General features: G+C 42.6%; 1 long non-coding RNA gene across 1 annotated transcript in view; it reads right to left on the bottom strand.

Annotated features, from left to right (window-relative positions):
* Positions 1–1380: 1380 nt before the first annotated feature.
* LOC136788694 (uncharacterized) overlaps positions 1381–20008 on the bottom strand; it is a 47036-nt gene continuing 28408 nt past the window's right edge. Inside the window, exons 2-3 of the long non-coding RNA XR_010827330.1 lie at positions 4561–4740; positions 1381–1769 (exon numbers count right to left, since the gene is read on the bottom strand). This is a non-coding gene — a long non-coding RNA (uncharacterized lncRNA). The remainder of the gene's footprint in view (positions 1770–4560; positions 4741–20008) is intronic.

Raw genomic sequence — 20008 nt, 5'->3', positions numbered from 1 at the left:
TAGATTACATACCTGCAAATGAATAGAAACAGCCATGTGTGTGGCTGAGAATAAATAAGAATCTTGAAACCTCAAATTGCAAAGTCATCTGACATTAATTGTGATATGCAATATCAACATCTTAAACCTACAATGTTATTTGACCTGTGGTGCGTGTAGTGGGAAGAAATAGGACAATACAGTAGGAAAGGCAGTTTAATAACAAAGCAGCACTTGTACGTGTTTTATATGCTGCTTAAATATTTGAATTACAATAATTAATGGAATAGCATGTTATAAAATTTCATACTTGGAGTGTTGATAAGTAAAACGTAGGAGTGCTTAGAGAATAGCACAATGAAAACTCTTTTTGTGAACCTGGGCCTTTAAAAGTGAACAAATTCAGTATGCAACTTGATCTTTCAGGTGGTTTGGATGAAGATTTCTATTTGCAGTGTTCTCTGAAATACTGCAAATTATAACCAAATGTATATATGCTACATTTTATTAGAGTTCTGGAGTAACAGTTAAGGTATTGACCTAAATATTGATAAAAGACAAGGATATACATCTGTTTCAGATACAGAGTAGTTACGGATATATAAATACAGAAGGAAAGATCCTCTGCTTGTGCAAAGCAACCTTCTGTTGTTGCACACAGTGAGGTTATCCCAATGAATACCATCTGGTTACATAGCCTATGCAAAACAAAGTGTTCAAAATTGTGTATATGTGGGTATTTTGCACTGTGGGTCATAGTCTTCACCAGGCAAGTCATTCTAAATGGACAGTATTTCCTGTATCCTTAATGTAAAAATTCCAGTTCCTGCCATTGCAAATACGCAGCTGTATTTAAGTCCAACTTGCAGTCATTTCATTAACACTGCGTTCACATACCTTTTGTTTCCTTACTTCCTTTATCATTTTGAGTTTTAAGAAAAATTTGTTTCTGTACAATGGGACAAATCTCAATGCCAGCACCAATCAAAAGTTTTCATATTTGTAAAGCACAATAAAAATAAGACATTAAAAAATATTGTAAGAAATACAACAATACTAGCTATCTACCTAGCACCATTTTGCAGCTGTGCAAAAGTGGAGCAACTCTAATTTTCTCTTTATGTCTTTCTACCAAAACCAATAGTTACTGTGACAGTGTAACTGAAAGCTTTCTTCCAGTGCATGCAGACAGAGAAGTAATGCTGGTGGAAAGGAAGGAACGTGGTCCCATGAAGCCAAACCACCTACACCAAGTTACTGTTGCTTAAAAAATGAAGGCATAGTTGGGTGCACAGTTCACATGTTTTACCAGGAGGAGAGCTTGAGTGCTTTGGACATTTGCATGGAATTTCTGGATGTCCATAATTCTCTTACGTCTCTCGTATATCCACATATTAACTCTGCAGCACACACAAAACTGGTCCCATGCTTCATGACCTGCTCAGACCTATTGAATTCTGCACATTTTAGATGTGTCTGATCCACTGACCGTGTGTGCCAACCATGCAGTACACCAAGAGTATAGTCAGTATAGCCTAAAGGTAATACTGCTGGAATAGTCCTGAAATGAGAACCAAGGACACATACCTTCATAAGTGGATTTTGTGTCCATCTTGGCACCAGAGATGTCTCTCGTCTCACGGGGGAGGCAAGGAAGTACTTGACAGATAGGGTGGGGGTTATAATCTTGTCTATAAATGGAGGTCAAATCCATGCTCTCATCACTCTTGACATGCTTTTCAGGTACTTTAAGTTTCAATGGCAACACTTCATGAGCTATGTAATCTCTCCTGTGAATAATAATTTCATTATGTCTTTTTTCTAAAGGACAAAATTATGCTCCTTCTGGACATACGCAGAAATTATTACTTCCTCTTACCTTCACAACCTAAGCAAGTTTGGATAGGATACAAGCATTAATGAAACACACTAGCCCTTCACTTTTGGAAATCCAGATTCTGAAAAAGGAACTTAGGCAGCTCTGGACAAACTCAGGCAGGACAGATTGCCCCTTCTCTCCACCGAGCAAGGTTAATGGCCTTCCTCAAAGCTATGTCTGTTATCCAGGGAAGTTATACCAGAAGACGTAACTTCTTTTATAAAGCCCAATAATTACAGCAGGCTATCTAGGCATGACAGAGGGAACAGCCTTCCCAGACAATGCATTGCACAGCTGTTTAGCCCCGGATGGAGAGAGAACAAAACATTTTTCCTGCTAGACACCAACTGAGAAACGAAACATCAGTGTGGTCAGACAGGCAGCTTTTTCTCATGTACCGTTGTAAAATAACTATGTTAAGATACTGGGGTAGTGTTACGTAACAAAACATCACAGAAACAAGATGGAGAAGAAAATTACATCACCGTCTGACATTCACTGACCTGAACCTATGTCACCACACACATCCTCTTGTATAGGACAGACAGCCTGCTGCCTGGCACCAGAGAATTCAGTTTCTAGTGTCAGAATAATATTTCAATGGTATGCCGATTTGTTTACACCTTTGGCAGCTGGGCAGGAGAAACGGTCAGTACTGGAGCTATTCTAATATTAACAGTACATTTTCTGAGGCTCTGAATTTAATGTATTAGTCACATAATTTAGGAAATAAACAAGATTCTCAAAAGACTGTGTGGCAGAGGGAAGGAACATTCACACTGCAAATTTTTAAGTATGGGGTAAAAACAGAAATGCAAAAGTAAATAATTCCAAGGGCATCAAGAATTCCTTATGTAGATGTCACACAAGTTGTAGCCACTTGGTATCCTTTTTTAAGGGGCCAAGAAAAGGCAAGCAGCAATAAAATAGGCATGCAGCAGCCTCAGTAGCAGGGAGGGTTCAATAACAGAGATGATCTTTCCCAAGCCACTCTCAGAGCACAATAAAACCCAATTTTGAAGCAGCTGAGCCTGTACTGGGGCATGTAACTGATCACAGGCAGGTGATTCTTCACCAGTGTGATCAAGCATTTCTTGGCAGCAAGAGCACTTTCTCTCACTCTGTCTATTGCATTGCAACAGAACCTGTAGTGGAGACAACAGCGGACAGATTGATGGGCTGGTAAGTCAGTGGCAACCTGCATCCAAGACACTGTGAAAAGTGGTACTGCCTACAACTCCTGAACTTTGTCCAGGAGGCTTATTGCTTACCTGCAACATCTGATGCTCAGCAGAGGGTTCACTCCATCAATTCACTCTGCCTGAGAGGAGTTTAATCACACAGAAGTAGAGATCCTAGCAGAAGTCTAACATATGGTGACACCTTTACACTAGGCCTTGGCACTTTCCAGGTGGATGTCTTTTCTTGTGAGTGCTGCCCAGAGGACAGCAAGATTTGCAATCCAATGGCTAGCAGCTCAAGCTCTGTTTTCTGCTCTTACAAGGGTAGGTGATTTTTAGTTGTTTGATAAAGTGCATGCTCTGAAGAAGCAAGTAGAATTAGTTTCTTCTTTTCAGAAACTTTTCACTAAACTTCAGGAGTAATAGTTATTATAGGAATAACCATCCTTGTCCAAGCAAGGGTAGTTTTTCTGGTTGACCAAGAAGTTTCTAGGACTCCTTGACAGAACCCACATAGTGGCTGCACCTCCTTACTGTCCTTAAGAGGACACAAATGAGCCCAGGATTTATGGGCAGACACATGGACATCTAGCTGCTTCGGCTCTAGGTGGGAGGCACACATAGAAGTGACGTGTGAGAATGTCTCATCAAAGCCCTCTCAGTCCCTGCTGAAACCTTTAACATAGAGAGAGGCATCCCTAATATGAGTGAAAGTCAGGCATTTTGGCCTTCAACGGCAACATTTGTGTTTTAGTTTGACAACTCTTAAAAAGGCATAGAGAGGGGAAGGAGTTCATAAAGCTTGTCAGGATAAGGACATACAGATGGTGTTAAGAGTTTATTAATAGCCATTGGCATCTCCTTGGTCTCTTACTCAGCTCAGCAAAGGCAAGTGTGAGGTTGTTTGTGACTGTGCCTCTGAGCACAAAGAAAGCAAATATCAGGCAACAGTGCAAGTGTGAGGATTTCTGCTGAACACCAGCACTGGGCTGCAGCATAGCCGAGAAGAAAAACTGCCCAGCACTACACAGGGACTACCCTGAGGAGCACACCCACACCCCCCTTCCAGTCATCAAGCTTTACCATATTCATACCTCCTCACAAACCAGTCACTCGTGTTACAGTGTACAAAGTGCCACACAAAGCGCAGAACAAAAGAAAAATACTCCCCAGATATCATCCGTAGTTTCCCAGGCAATATTTCAGCTTCTTTCCCAGAAGCCTTCCCAAAACAGGAAGCAAGCAAACACCAGGGCCATAACCATGCTGCTGTGGCCTGTGTTTTCTTCAATCAGATCACATCTCAGCCTCCTGGAAGTGCAAGAAAAATAACCGCTTCCCTCCACTGCAACAACTGGCCTCAGACATCCATCACTCCTCACCAGTGCTTGTATAACCCCAGAGTTGTTGTCTTCGGGTTCCCCTTGTGGAAAGCAATCATTTTTGTTTTTTCTATTGCCCATCTCTAAAACACACATTCTCTAAAACACAACCCTCATTCTCATTCACTCCTTTTCGTACTTTGCAGTTGAGATGCCTTCCATGGGTATCTGTGCCATCTTGTACTCATCCTTTGGTTTGAATGAGTCTCTGGGAAGTGTGCAGGGTTAAAGGGGGTATTTCTCCATGTACTCCGATAGCACACATGGCTTCTCGCTCTTGTCATAGGGCCTGGTGGGCAGATGTGGACAATGGTGACATCTGCAAGGGAAAAAAATAACAGGGGATTTAGTGCCTCACAGGTCATTTTAGATAGCTGACTGAAAATACCTTCTATAACCTGGCTGCAGGGTACAACTATAAAACAGTGGATAAGTGACCATTGCAATGAATGCTATAGCTTTGATTATACCAAGTCCAAAATCACACCCTGCACAAAGAATGGGTTGTTTCTGTCTTATTCCATAGCCTGCAGTCACAAAAAGTCAGCAAAGCCAACAAAAACAGCCTAAGAAAAACATGTTCACCTGGATGAAGAAAATAAAAAAAATTAATCTGAAATACAGTCAAGTACTCCATATTGTACTGGACTGGAAACTCCATTTAATGTTCCTTTTGTTCCATTTCTCATCAATTTATTGTCCTACTTTGCACACTTATTGAGCTCACTTGAGTAGATAAGTGACAGTTTGGGAGTCTCTATTCACTCCTCCATGAACTCATACTTGGACAGCAGTGCTCTGGCTTTAAATGACACACATGCAGGAAAATAGAGACATGAACCATAATGATCTCGATGTCCTCCTGCCATAACTAGCTGCACTTGTTCTGAGATCAGCAGAAACAATACCAAGGAAGTATCTCCTATGAAAGTCTGAGCATACATGCTGAGAGCAGATGTTTGTACCTTGATAAACAAATAGACACCTTCTATGATCAGGCTCCTGAAAACTTACAGAACAGCTCTAAAGATGAAAATAATGATATGAATAATTTCATCACATTTTTGCTATTTGCTGTTCTTTCAGTACTTCACAGAATCCTTCCTTTTCTGAAAAAGCCACTTCTGTAGTAAGCCAGAGCCTTCAGATTAAAGTAGTTCCATCAGCTCCCGTAGATCAACAATGTGATGCACCAGCACAGGCCTTGCTGCTGGTGAGTGGGCACATCTGAAAGGAGAAGCTATACTGCAGCACATTTAAGGTGTCAGGGTGGGGGAATGAAGGCTGCCATGTAAACAAGAGAATCAACAGACGGGCGAACAGAACAATCCACCCTTTGGCTCTAGTGGAGATTTTCTGGAGGACAGCACCTAAAATATGGAAAACATCATTTGTTACTTCCCAAAGCAGTTATGTAAGTTGTTGACTGCTGGTGCTGACTTTGAAGGCATCGCTGTTTCTGCCAGCTGAAGCTTCTAAAACCTCTACATCACTGTAAGTATATTAGTTCTGGAGATAGTCTCGTATGAAGCCAGATGACCACTCCTAAAGCTGTGGTGCTTTCCAGTCTGTTTTCACTTATATAGCTGTATACACTAGATGTCACTGTATGCTCTCCCAGGAAAGGGTCAATTTCTACTGCTACTTGCAGTGGCACATAGAAGTGCCATAACTCCTAGAGATCAGTGAAGCTATCCTGGAATGACTTTTTCAAAACAACAAAAAACATGGCATCCTCCTACCTATCTATGGATTTGAGTCAATACAGGTCTATTGACATGGTAAACAATAAATTTCTCAGTATGGAACCCTGAGGTAAAGTTACTTCTGAAGCTAAAAATTCTTAAAATTAGTGTTGATTAATATATGCTTACTCCCTTAAATTAGACAAAACAAAATCAAAGTCACATGCATTCTATTTTTTTCAATGAGAGTAAATCTTAGAAACATGGAAATCGTCTAAAACATATCACACTTATTTTAGGGGCTCACCAAATTTCTTAATTAATACTGTGTCTAAATCCAAAGCAGTTACCTATTTAGAAGTCTGTACTCTGTCTGAGCAACATATTATTTACCAGGCTGCAGGTGTTTTACAAAAGTTGTGTTACTGAAAGGAATGGTAGGTAAGTGACATTTTTTGTTTTCTTCATGAATGAAAGAGGGCTGTGTATAAAACCAGTTTGTGTTTTTCATTATAGGATTGTTGCTACTTGTCTTCAGCGTTTCCTGCATTGCTTTTTATACAAAATCCTTTAGGCCATGCAGAACTGTATAACATTAAAGCTGAGCTACTGTTGCGACTTCTAGCCTAGACATGACAAGGCCAGATTTGTTAAAACTCAGACACTTTTCAGAGACTTTGCAGAGCTGAAACTATGGAGTTATCATTTCTTGAAGCAGATTCAGTATTATTCTCTACCAATTGCTACTATTACAGGTGTTCACAAGAGCAAAAATAAGTCCCGTTACAGAATCAAGATCTCTCAATGCTGGATGCTTCTCCCACACATAACAACAACAACAACAACAACAAAAAGGCAGTCTAGCCATAACCAGGCTCAGTTGTGGCTTCAAGCAAAGGGTGAAACAGAAAATATTTGTGTATCTGTAGACTGGCAATTAGTGCGACTTAATAGGAGCAAAAAAAGCTTTGAAGGCCCAGCATCCACCATACAGACACCTTAGGGTGGGTTTACCCTAGACGAGCTCCAGTCCAGTGCTCTGCCAGAGGAGCCGGAGATCCTCTCTCTTTGTGAAAGGAGCTCAGACAAGGTACTGCAAGACTGCTCCATAATGTGCACCAAAATGAGGACACTGAGGACTAGCTGATTTTCTGCAGAAGCTCACTCCTGACTGGAACTAAAATACCAGCATGGATTATCCAGCACTGGTGACCTCCTTCTTTCCGTGCTGTGGCCAGGCCAGAGCAGCGTGCGGAAGGCTTATCCTGTCAAAGACAGACTTTGGATCTCACCATGTGATTTCTTCCCAGAGACATAACAGTTTATGTCCCTTTCCAGTTTGATTTAAACCTGCTGGAGTCAATGTGAACTTTGCTGATTAAGGACTTTAGGAATAAGCCTATGGGACTCACAGTGAGAGGAGGCCTCTGGTTTTATGTCTCATACATCATTCCTGTCAAAGTCAGAGTGTTCCCTTCTGAACGTATGCTTTCCAGTGCTCCATCTAGTCCAGATTTGAGTTATTTATTTAAAAGAGCTTCTATACTTAGCAAAATCACTGTTAAATCAGATGTTGAGCAACCTAGGGTCAGTCAATGTCTGCTTACTCTTGCTTGTCCACATGACATTCTTGAAATGCACTTTGTGACAAAAACCTTCCAAGCACAAGCTGCACTGACACTTTCTGGCCACACTTGTGGTCTTTTAGCATTCCTATGAATTATTCCTCATCCTCCAAGGGAAAATGATCTGCCTATTCTTTCTGCTTCAAATCTGTTGGCTTCACACTTCCCTTAAGTGCACTTTCTTCCCACTGCTGTCTTAAAGTCTCTAACACAGCAAGCTAGTCTTAAGCTTGACTTTGGAATGTGTTGATGAGGCCCTTATGTTAGCTTTTTATGACAGAATTCACTCAAATAGGGTGGGGGAAATAGCTATACCACCTTGTTCACCACAGCCCTGCAGTAGCACTTTGCAAATAAGGAATTAATGACACTTCATTAACATCATCAGGTAGTATCCCATTACAGCTCACCTGCACACACACGGTGTGGAGGGGGTCTCTTCCAACACTAAGCTCCAAAAGTGTTCCAGAGCAGAGGTTCTGTGCAGTCCCCTGCCTGTGTCAGACAGGCTCTTTGCCACAAGCACTTGGTCCTGTATCCTGACAGACGTACACAAGGCAGAGGCCTGTGCCTACCCAGTGGCCCTGTTGGGAGCAGGAGACATGAGGGGTCCTGCAGATCAGCATGGCAAGGGTGGGTAGCCCAGATGCCCCTCCAGAAGACCACACAGTAGTAGGAAGGTAACAACAGTTTGCTGAACCTATGTTTTTCCCCTTGCAGGCATCTGGTTCTGTGAATACTAGGGGTCTTCTGAAGAGCCCAGGATGGGAAAAAAGGACAGGATCTCCTGCAGACAGCAGCAGACCTAGTTTGCCAAGCAGTTTGCCTTGTGATGAAGCTAAGCCTACATGAGGGACCAGCAAGATCTGGCGGTGTTTTATACCTCAACTATTCACCCACTCTTCATGTGTACATTTCTCCTTTCTCTGTTTTCAGGCACAAAACAACAGAATGAGATTTTTCAGAGTTAGCTCTTGGGAAAAGCACTTTCCCAAAAATAAACCCCTCACAATTGGGCAGAAATGCAAATCTGAATCTTCTGTCTTCTATTATTTTGCACTAAATTGCAATGTGTGCCCACAGATATTAGATTAACACACATTCTATCAGACTACAAGCGAAATATGATCGTCGTTGGTAACTCACCACGAACATATGATACAATAAAAGCTTCACTTCTGCATCTAAAGAGATATTATTGAAAATATTTTACTGAAGACTAATGTAAATAACAGAGCAAGACTCTCAAATATAAGGAATGGAAGAACACTAGACCTTGCATTTTGCTACACTTTACTACTTCTGGCATGATAAATATTTATAAAAGAACTACATAATTCTCCAGTACTGAATTCACTGTTATGTGGCTGCAGCAAGATGGCACACTAATGTCAGAACTAAACAGCCGAAGTCATGAATAAATGGTAGGTTACCTTACAGTTGCTATTGTTTTAGTACTGCATTTGTCAAACTGTACCTGATTTTCTAAATGCTGATGAGACCTAGATTTTGACATTTCTTAGGCTTGCCTGCTTAGATGTTTGTGTTTTTCTTCTTCTTTTCTTTTCTTTTTCTTTCTTTTTGGCTAATTCTACTCTGAGTTTCACTTGTCCAAATTATTCTTTACTTAATTGGGGTCTATCAAGTTAACCTGGCCAGTATTTGTAATCAAGCATGACAAGGAAATGCATAGGTTTTTTAGGCCCACTAAGAATTATGGAAGAACACCAGACTCTTGGGGGGTCGAATGCTGGAGAATTTCCATTTTGAACCACTTAGATTTCTAGTAGCCTAGAAGCAGACAATGATATCTTGAAAGCAAATATTTCCCAATAAGGGAACCTACTCTGCTGAAGTTTTGGACTCATTCTGCAAACATTTTCCATTTGGCAGAACTGAGCCTTCTGATTCCACATAGCCATGTGCTGTCCATATTTCCAACATAAAATTAGCAGTTATATACACTGTTGTATATGTAAATCAGCACATTAGTATAGAGGACATCAATGTAGGAAAAAATGTGACAAAATTCACATTCTGCAGTTTATACATTTGATGTGGGAAGTGACCCTAGACCTCTTATTCCCAGGCTACACTCTCAACCACAAAAGCAACAGCTGTCTGAGATTTGGATTTTATGCTTTGTAGATGAACAAGTAATGTGCTCTATGTAGTTCACTTAATTCTCAACAGCACCACCGAACACAAACTTTACACCAGTTGACATCAGCTCTCATCAGAAGGCACTGTCTCTGAAGAAAAAAGAAACTACTGCATGTCAACATGTCCTGCTAGTCCACAATGAGAAAGCCAAGAATTCAAAACAGCATTGGTAATAATTCACACTTGCTCAGCAATTTCATCCAAGCAAAGGATTCCAGATGTGCTGTCCATGTGAAAATAAGATGATCAGGACCTTGCCATTGTGGAGAAACACAGGGACAAAGACAGAAACATTCATATAGATGAAATACTGTATCATATGAAAAATACTATGGGCATGTGATCCTTAGGGTTAAGCATCAGGGTTTTTTTTGACTAAAAAGAGCACTCTCAGCTTACAATTGGAGATGTAACTTGTATTCTGATTAAGCAGGTTGAGGTGCATCAGCAAGTGTATGCTGCTGCTGAAACTCAGCCCACTTGTTATAGACCATTTTTGATGTACTTGTACCAAATTTGTTAAGTATGGAAAGAAAAAATATGTTCTGAAGCTATGTTAGCAGAATGTGGATAGCTAGGCAATAGCATGTAACTCACCTACCAGTCTGTGCAGTCAGAAGAAGATACTCTCAGCTCAACAAAAGTCTAATTGTTTATAGCCCTGGGGTCTTCAGTTCTGCTGTTACCTGTTCCCTCCCTCATATCACGCCACACGTACACCTCTATGCTACATCCCATGTCTGCATTTTCAAGGCCTCTGCTATCACACCAGGCCAGTATTGCCTTGCATTGCATCACTATGGTAGGGTCATAAGCTTTGCATTCTGCACAGAATAACTACAGGTTACCACTAGCTGTATAAAATTGTGGCAATAGAACATGACTGCGCAGAGACAAGCAGAACTAAAATAAATAAGGTGATGGCCACCTGGACATTAGAAGAATTGCTGTTAAGTTAAAAAGAATAAAACAAAGCCCCAGGCAAGCCAAGAGAAATTCAAATTCTAGTAAGTCCTGAGGTCTCGTAGAGTTAATACAGAGCCTGCAGGTTGTTCTAGTGATGGGAATCCTGTATTTATTGGGCTTTGGGGCTACACAAATAAAGGTATTATGGTCCCTCCTTAAATTTTATTTTGTCTCTAACATTATCCCCATGCCTAGCACAACAGAGGTTTTGAGGTCAGTTTCCTAGCAAAGTGCAGATACAATACTGATATCAATAATAGACATAATGTATGCATAACAATAAATAATATTTATTATTTAAGTTATATATGGGACCCCCAAACAGATTTTGTGAAAGAGCATGGCAGATATTTGTTTCTTCCCAAGTCAATAGTCAGTATCCAATTCCCTTCATCTCAGACAGCTCTATTGTTGGAAAACATTTTTAGCCACAGTTTTCCTGAACAAAAACTAACACCGACATAACTTCTGTATTCTCAAGAAAAAAGCAAGCCAAGAATTCAAAGTACATTAAAAAATACAATGATCACCTATAACCTGTGGTAAGTGTATTGGTTCTCCTAGCCCATTTCAGAAAAAGTATTTCAGATTTACGGCGGTTTCAAAGGCAGATAAAAGAATATATGCAAGTCTGGAGAAAGGATTGAGTAAAGAATCCCCCCAAAAATGGAACTATACATTAAAAAGACAAATTCTGGAAAAATTCTGGAAAGCAAAACATTCAGAACTGAGAAGAAAAGTTCTTTCCACAAATGATGGTGTAACTTGTTGTCATGGGTTGGTGCATATTTTCAGGCTTCAGGCAGAAGGGTATTTGTAGCTTTCCCCTTTAGCTGCTCACTCCACATTTAAGGAGATCAGATTAGACGGAGGACAAATCAGATCTTGAATGGTAATGCATATTTTTCTACAGACTCTCACAATGCATACAAACAGCATTCAATCGTGGCTCACAAAGCAAGAATCTTCAGCTTAACCTGCTCATTCCTGTCTCATAAAATGCCCTCTGTTATGCGACATTTCCAGCTTCCATGGTGCAGCTAAGCAGTCTGCACCAAGTGCTGCATTGCAATCGGTTACACGTTGATACAGGTTGAAAACAAGCATTTCTTGCAACATCTTGCACAAGAGTGTTGTGCCCTCATGTGGGGGCATTAAGGTATGAACTATAGCTCTTCCCCTATGTAAGCTGATCATGCTGAGAGCAGCACTCTTTTGTTTGATTAAATTGCATCTGTATTGCTCAGAGTATCTCATAGTTAAAAGCAAGATGAAAATCAGATGAGAATACCTTTTGAAATCATTAAGAACTACAAACCAAACTTAAATGGTAAAATGAATGCAACTCCCCTGCCTTAAAGGGTCTTTGGTTCATCTAAACAGAAGTTAAGATGAAACACCTGAACAGTTTACCAGCTCATATTAAAAACATGTTTAAACCTAGAATGGTTAACTTGGAGCCACAGCCCAGGACCAGAATCCAGGGTGTTTGATTTCATTTTCTGTATTTACCACAGTCTTCACAGTCAGCACAGCTCTCTGAGAGCTAAAGATAAAGTACAGCATTATTCAGAGAAGTAGGAGGAATCCTGCAAGGATTTCTCAAGATTTCAATGTTATAGAAATCTCTAGCTCAGGTAGAACTACAATAATGTCCAAGTAAAGATAGGAATGTGAAAATGCACCAGAGAAATGGGGCATGCTCTATGTCAGGAACTGATGATTAACAGACAGGCTGCAAAGAAAATCACTGAAAGTGAGTCTTTATTTGTGCAAATCTTTTCTCTTCCAAGCAATGGAGATGCAATCAGAGATCCAGCTACATGACTGGGTTACCAAAGGATAGACGATAGATTAGATGTCTGTGAAAGGAAGAGGAGCATCCAAGTGCAAAGTATCAAAGTATATTGCATATAAATATTGGATGTGGTAATAATATCAGGACAATGAAAACATTTTGGTGGAGCACATGGAAGGTACGAGGTTCTGCTTTTAGATGGTGAGTGGTCTTGAAACCAAAAGTAAATGTGCATAAAAGAAGAGATCGGTTGAGAGAAGTTTGAAGTACTTGTGATCATAACAGTACAAAAAAAAAAAAAAAAAAAAAACTCAATTGAATTCCCATCCAGCTCAGGAGCTTTTTTCTTTGTGTCATATCAGAATGTTGAATTCTGGATGCAAAACTTCACTTTTTCTTTGGCACATAGACTCTTTCACCAAATGCTGGAAAAGATGGATCAGTGATCACATCCAAATGAATAGAAGTGATAACGGAGAAAGAGAAGTTTGACACATTTGCACACACATTGTCTTCACTGTGAAGTCAGGCAAAAGTTTAACAGAAGAGGAACACACATTTATAGATGTACAGTGCTTATCAGTGGGAAAAGAATGAAATGTGGTCAGCCAGCCCTCCGAATTCACCCACATCAGAATGCCACCACTGGGAATGTGGAAGGAGGCCAATACGCTGGGGTTTGCTATTACATGTTGTTGTGGTTGTGTCCCTTTCAAAAGCTGCACACAGTCATCATGGTCATCCTTTTTAATGACCAAGTGAACTTCAAGCAAACCCCATACTGCGCTCACTATATTTCACATAGCCACTCCTGTCTTTTTTCACATTTTTTATCTTGCTTTCTACATGTGCAACCAGTAAACAAATTCTGTTACAATCTTCCTGCTAATCTCATCTCAAATACCCTTAATGAGTAAACATTCTACTGTCTCTTCAATACTCATCAATATGATTTTAGGTATTATCAGTACAGTTCAGAGGGCTTTGTTGACTTGCTGTATTTCAGCACCTAAAGGCTCACAGGCGATAATTTGCAGAAATAAATATAACTATCTTCCTATCTCCTTCAAACGTTCTCTTTGAAATAATATAAGCAATTATTAAGAATATTAACTCATTCAAAATAGAAAGTATAGCAAGTAGAAAGGAAGTCTTAAAAATCCTGATTAAACTCCCCCTTCCCCCCAACAAAAAAAAAAATATATATATATATATATAAATAAATCTGTGCAAATGCAGGCAATAGAGTAGACTCAGTAACTATTGTGTTGTCAGAACTCACTCATCCTAGCCAGACACAGGAAACAACAGAGAAACTGATGCCAAAATTCACTTTTGAGAGTTCCAGGATCTGTAATAGTGAGAGCACATACAAAAAATATGTGGCTGCATTATTTTTGTTATCTGACACAAGACGTTAGCAAAAGAAAGGTCCAAACAGTCCAATAATTTTAATAAATTATTTGTGGAAACAGTATCCTTTAATACTGGAATGTGCTCTTGATAGTAAACAGGTAGATATCTATATCTAGGGATACTAAATTTGGTTGGTAATGTGTTTAACTTCACAAAATGAATACAACGATTTCTCTGTACCCTCCAACTGAGAACTAAGTTTTATACCCCTCTCCACCAAGACAGCGGTCAAAGAGTAATTAGACCTGTTATGAAGTATTATAAAGCCATCATTATTTCATGCATGAGAGCTCAGATTTCAGTACATTAACACAATCACTGCATATCATATTTTATACAAACTCATGATGACAGATTTTGTAACTTACTAAAGCAAGACCTAGTGAAGTTCTTCCCTGTATGTGCATACCCACTGCACCTAACCAGCAATGATGGAGTAAATACTTTTACATCTAAGATTGTATAGCACTGCCATAGATCAAGTAGAGGCATATACTCGGTATTTACTTGAGACAAGAGAGAGAAAGGAAAGTATTTCATATAAGCCAAAATCCAAGAGATTCACATATCAGACCTCAGAGAATTCATCTGTAATCCACAAAGATTGACCAGTTTAAGTAGACAATGTCGCTTCCTTACGTGAAGCAAGGTGTTTGGATGTTAATGTCCAGTGTTACTGTGAACAAGCTGTGCCCATACTTAGGATGCAGATCACATCAGTGAATCCTGTCTGGGCTGGCAGGAGCAGAGACAACAGAGGGACATCTGACCTACTCAAGTATAGTGAATGCTCAAAGTATAGTGAATACTCAAGTATAGTGAAATGCTCAGCTGCATTTCAGGCTTGCAGGGATATTATAGCTTGTAAAACAGTATCTTTAAAAGTGTGCTAGGGAGGTATTGAATGAGGGCAACTTCTCTTCTAGACTGATAACTGTCAAGAGCTTCTCGTACAGATGACAGGCATCTGTTACATTTTATGTTGTCTGCTTTTGTGTTCACACTATCGAGGAACAAAACTCGTGGAAATAACTACATTAGAAGCTCGGAGAAATTCAAGAAAACTTCTAGCTTTAGATGTTTCCTAGGCTGCAAAACTGTTGGCCAAAAGAAAGAGTGCAATTGAGGGCATCAGAGAAAGGAATGAGGGAATGAATCAGGATTGAAGACATCATGGTGCATCTGGTGTGCCTGCTGAAATGGTAGGGAATGGATTACATAGATTAATTGTGTCATCCTTCATCCTAGTGATCATATGATATCTCAGGTCTCAGTAATACAGTACATCTGGAGTGAAAAATGATTTAGTATGAAACAGTCATCAGCTTTGTCTGGACAGATGGCTACCAGTCCTTGAAAAGAAGCTAGAGGTTTGGAAAAGTCAAGTACACCCACATATACTGGGGTCAGAAATGGCAAATACTAACATGTATCTTGGGGAATTGACTGTCTTCTGGCTGCACCTGGGAAACAAATGAAGGACCCTTTTCCCCTATTCCGGTAGACCCCAGCAATAACAGTGGCCTGCCCATGACCTGCTAGTTCAAAAGTCCAGTATGTGGAAATGCTATGCTGAAAATGGAAAACATGCCTCCTTCTGAAGGAACTGCTGAGCTAAAGGTCAGTACTCATAAACATGCAAGCTCTTAAATGGAAAGACTATTTCTCGTTTATTTTTTTGTTTTAATGTGAAGCAAATCCCTCAATCTAAGCTCCACAATTCTGAAATACCCTGGACTTTCACTTTGGACACAGACTTCATGTTTGGCCTCTATGATAATAAGGAGCTGAGGCTATGATGAAGGTTCTTTTAAAATTTAGACTTCATTCAAATGTTGATGACTTGTGTTCTAAATAGAAATATGTTAGACTTTCTTTGACTCCTCTTATTCAAGCTCATTTTTTGTTGTATGTATTCGGAGGAAAGTACAGTCACACCGAGTGATGTAGAGAAAAGGTAAGTGGAGAAATAATGCAGATAATTGAAACATCTGTGAAAACTGAAAGGAATCAAAGCTACCTAAACAAGTACACCAGCATATGGATAATTAGCTCCAACACTGCTATCCTTCACACCATTTCAAAGTGTAAGTAATTAATTGATAAATTAATTGATAAAATCTTGCCGAGGCGACCGGCTCCGGGGCAGACGCGTGCTGCAGCGGAGCGCGGGATCGGGACAGGCAGGGCTATTTTTCGGGCATCGAGCCTATGTGAGGGAGCCGCCAGGCACCAGCAGCCCTCGTGAGGGAGGCTGACGAGGCGTAGGCGGAGCCAGCAGCGTCAGCGACAGCTCCTCCCCCCGGCCGTTCAAAGGCAGCCCTTAGGGAGCGCGAGCGACCAGGAGCGCGGCGAACAGGGCCGGCAAACAGGGAGTGACACGGCAGTTAGCGAGGCAGTGAGCGCGGGCAGGAAGGGCGGGGACCCATCGTCGCTCTGTTGCAGCTACCTCTCCCTTCCGTGCTTGTAACCTGCTTGCATAGAACCTGACCATGGTATCAACCAGGCAGAAAACCATGGACTCCGCATCTCGTGCAGCATCTCCAGCCACGGTCACCACAGTGGCTACTCAGACGGAGGGATCCGGGAAAAACACAGCCGTCCAGGTCCTGGGCTGCAGAGTGTGCCCCAGCCTTCTGTCGGTCTCCGACAGCAGTGGTGGGTATGCCTGTGGGAGGTGTGCCCAGGTTGAAGAACTGCTCAGCCAGGTAGCGGTGCTCCGGGAGGAGGTGAACAGGCTCAGAAGCATCAGGGAATCGGAGATGGAAATTGACTGGTAGAGGTGCACTCTACCCTCTCTGAGGCAGGCTCACGAACCTGCCACAGCACAGGCGTCTCCTGTTATGTAGAAAACGGAGGTTCCCTCCTCCTGCCAGGCAACGGGAGGAGACCTAGATCATGGGGGGGAATGGAGACAGGTGCCTATTCGGGGTGGTAGGCGAGCCCTCTCTCTGCCCACCTCACCTTCTCATCTACCCTTAAATAATCGATATGAAGGACTAGAACAAGACAATCTGAATGACAAAGTAGATAAAAACCTGTCCCAGCTGGAGGGGGCGCCTAAGACAAGGCGATCTACACATCGCATTGCCACATCATCCTTCAAAAAAGAAAGAAGGACTATTGTTATGGGGGGCTCCCTTCTGAAAGGGACAGAGGGACCGATATGCCGACCGGACCCAACCCGCAGAGAAGTCTGTTGCCTCCCTGGGGCTCGGGTGAGAGACTTCGCCAAGAAAGTCCAGCGCCTGGTACGGCCCACTGACTACTACCCGCTACTGGTCTTTCAGGCTGGTAGCGGTGAAGTAGCAACGAGAAGTCCGAAGGCGATCAAAAGAGACTTTAGGGATTTGGGGCGACTACTTAGAGGATCAGGGGCACAGGTTGTGTTTGCCTCTGTCCTTCCGATAGGGGGGATCGAAGCTGAAAGGCGTGCTGTTCACATAAACTCGTGGCTTCGAGACTGGTGTGACCGGCAGAACTTTGGGTTCTTTGATCACGGGAAGGTCTATGCTACACAGGGCCTGATGGCACCGGATGGGATGTGCCTCTCTCGAAGAGGGGTAAGGATCTTTGGTCAGGAGTTGGCAGGGCTGATAGATAGGGCTTTAAACTAGAGTCGAAGGGGGAAGGGGCTAAAACCAGGCACGCCGGTGAAGACCTAAGGGAAGGTACGCTAGAATCAGAGGGGCTGGGTGCCAGTGAGGTCCTTCGGGCAGATCCACAAGGTGCTGAGTGTAAGGAGACGCACCTGAAGTGCTTCTACACGAACGCACGCAGTATGAGGAATAAAATGGATGAGCTAGAAGTCCTGGCCCAGTCCCGCAACTACGACATCATCGGCATAAGCGAAACCTGGTGGGATGAGTCCTGTGACTGGGGTGTTGCGATAGATGGTTACAGGCTCTTCAGGAGGGACAGGCAGGGTAGGCGAGGTGGTGGGGTGGCGATGTATGTGAAGCAGGGGCTGGACTGTGTGGAACTTCAGGTCGGCGATGGCAAAGTTGAGAGCCTCTGGGTAAGGATCAAGGGACGAACGAATAAAGGGGATGTCGTTGTGGGAGTCTATTACAGACCGCCTGGCCAGGATGATAGCGCCGATAAATTATTCTTTACAGAACTAAGAGAGGCCTCGAGATTAACTCCCCTTGTCCTTATGGGGGACTTCAACTTGCCAGACGTTAACTGGGAGTGCCACACGGCTGACACGAGCAAGTCCAGGAGGTTCATGAAGCACCTAGATGATAACTTCTTGGTGCAGGTGCTAACGGAGCCAACTAGGAAAGGTGCCCTCCTAGACCTGTTGCTGGAAAACAGAGAGGGTCTGGTGGGAGATGTGGTGATTGGTGGCCGCCTTGGTCAAAGCGACCATGAAGTGGTTGAGTTCAAAATTTACGGTGACAGAAGGAAAAGTGCCACCAAAACCTCATCCCTAGATATGGGGAAAGCGGACTTCAGGCTGCTCAGGGAACTAGTCAGCAAGGTCCCCTGGGAAACTGCTCTTGAAGGCCTCAATGTCCACCAGTGCTGGTCATTCTTTAAACGATGCCTCCTAGAAGCACAAGATCAGGCAATTCCTAAATATCGCAAGTCAGGCAGGCGGGGCAGGAGGCCGGCGTGGCTGACCAGGAACATTCTAATGGAGATTAGGCGGAAACAGAGAGTGTTTCGCTACTGGAAGGAGGGCCAGGTGTCATGGAAAGAATACAGGGATGCTGTTCGTGTTTGTAGGCAGAAAATTCGTGTGGCCAAAGCACACCTAGAGTTGAAGCTGGCTGTGTCTGTGAGAGAAAATAAAAAGGGCTTTTTCAGATATGTGAATGGAAAAAGGAGAACTAAAGAATACATAGGGCCGCTCCTTGATAGGGAAGGTCTCCTCACAGACAATGACATAGGCAAAGCAGAGACGCTTAACGCCTTCTTTGCCTCTGTCTTCAATGCCGATGATGGGCTTCGGGACCCAGGGTGCCCTGAGCTGGAGGACCGGGACGGTGGGGATGACAAACTCCCAACCGACCCTGAACGTGTGCGGGATTTGCTACTCCACCTGGATCCCTACAAGTCCATGGGTCCGGATGGGATTCATCCCCGGGTGCTGAAAGAGCTGGCGGACGTCATCGCGGAACCTCTCTCAATTATTTTTCAACGATCCTGGGAATTTGGAGAGGTCCCGGTAGACTGGAAGCTGGCAAATGTTGTGCCGATTTACAAGAAGGGTCAGAAAGAAGACCCTAGCAATTACAGGCCTGTCAGTCTCACGTCAGTGCCTGGTAAAATCATGGAGAAGATGGTTCTCGAACTTATTGAGGCGCACCTGGGGGACAAAGCAGTCATTGGTCCCAGCCAGCATGGGTTTGTGAAGGGTAGGTCCTGCCTAACTAACCTGATTTCCTTTTATGATAAGATCACCTGTATGATGGACCAAGGGAAACCAGCTGATGTGATTTTTTTGGACTTCAGCAAGGCTTTTGACACGGTTTCCCATAGGATCCTACTGGACAAAATGTCCACCATACAGCTAAATAAAAACATCATACGATGGGTGAGCAATTGGCTAACGGGCAGGGCCCAAAGGGTTATGGTAAATGGGGCTGCGTCAGGCTGGCGGGCGGTCACCAGTGGTGTCCCTCAAGGCTCCATTTTAGGGCCGGTACTTTTCAATATTTTTATAAACGATCTGGATGTAGGAATAGAAGGTATTTTGAGCAAGTTTGCTGATGACACCAAACTTGGAGGAGTTGTGGACTCAAATGAGGGTGGAAAGGCCTTGCAGAGGGATCTGGATCGGTTGGAGAGCTGGGCGATCATCAACCGCATGAAGTTCAATAAGAGCAAGTGCCGGGTCCTGCACCTGGGACGGGGAAACCCTGGCTGCACGTACAGACTGGGCGATGAGACGCTGGAGAGCAGCCTAGAAGAGAGGGATCTGGGGGT

This window comes from Anser cygnoides, chromosome W (genome assembly GCF_040182565.1).
Source record: "Anser cygnoides isolate HZ-2024a breed goose chromosome W, Taihu_goose_T2T_genome, whole genome shotgun sequence".
NCBI classification, from domain to species: domain Eukaryota; kingdom Metazoa; phylum Chordata; class Aves; order Anseriformes; family Anatidae; genus Anser; species Anser cygnoides.
Note: the sequence above shows the minus strand (reverse complement) of the source record. Positions and strands in the feature narration are given on the sequence as shown.